This window comes from Octopus bimaculoides, chromosome 6 (genome assembly GCF_001194135.2).
Source record: "Octopus bimaculoides isolate UCB-OBI-ISO-001 chromosome 6, ASM119413v2, whole genome shotgun sequence".
NCBI lineage: Eukaryota > Metazoa > Mollusca > Cephalopoda > Octopoda > Octopodidae > Octopus > Octopus bimaculoides.
In genome coordinates this window covers 50,998,284-50,999,057 of record NC_068986.1, presented here as the reverse complement: position 1 = coordinate 50,999,057, position 774 = coordinate 50,998,284, and the positions used below count along the sequence as shown (strand labels likewise).

Sequence of the window (774 nt, the reverse complement as noted above, 5' to 3'; positions counted from 1 at the left end):
TTAGCCTAGAATGTCTGCAAAAGACTTCGAAACATCTGGCAATCAAGTATTTCAAAGTAAACAAGGCCTGCCTTCTTTAGGGCATCTGTAGAGCGCATGCTTCTCTATGGAGTTGAAACATGGACTATGAAGAAGAAGAAGCTTCAAGACAACCATGATGGTATATATATATATATATACTGGGCTTCTCATGGGGGTTTAAAATATCTTATGGCATAAGTATGAGATCAAAAGAGAAGATTTATGGACATATTCCCCTCCCATCTCTTCTATTATTGCTCATTACTGGGTAAGTTTTACTGGCCAATGCTATGAAGATGACTTAACTACATTGATATTAGTTTGAAATATTGGCACAAGGCCAGCAATTTCAGAGTAAGGAGTAATCAACTTACATTGACCCCACCCAGTGCTCAACTGGTACTTATATCATTGACCCTCAAAAGGGGTGAAATGCAAAGTCGACCTTGGTGGAATTTGAACTCAGAAGAGTCCTGTGCTGGTGCCACATAAAAATCACTTGTGCCAGTGCCATGCAAAAATGCTCATGCTGGTTTCATGTTAAAAGCACTTGGCACACACTGTAAAGTGGTTGGCATTAGGAAGGGCATTTGGCCATTGAAACCAAGCCATATCAGACTGGAACCTGGTGCAGCTCTCTGGCTTGCCATCTCAGGTCAAACTATGCAACCCATACCAGCATGGAAAATGGACATTAAAGGATGATAATAATGAAGATAAAATTTTCTTTGCTACCCTATAATTTATTAATAT

The 774-nt window shown here is 39.5% G+C and overlaps 1 protein-coding gene across 1 annotated transcript in view; it reads left to right on the top strand.

Moving 5' to 3' along the window:
- The window catches only part of LOC106875227 (probable acyl-CoA dehydrogenase 6), a 34,934-nt gene that overhangs the window by 15,714 nt on the left and 18,446 nt on the right, over positions 1-774 (top strand). The gene's annotated exons all lie outside the window — the stretch shown is intronic.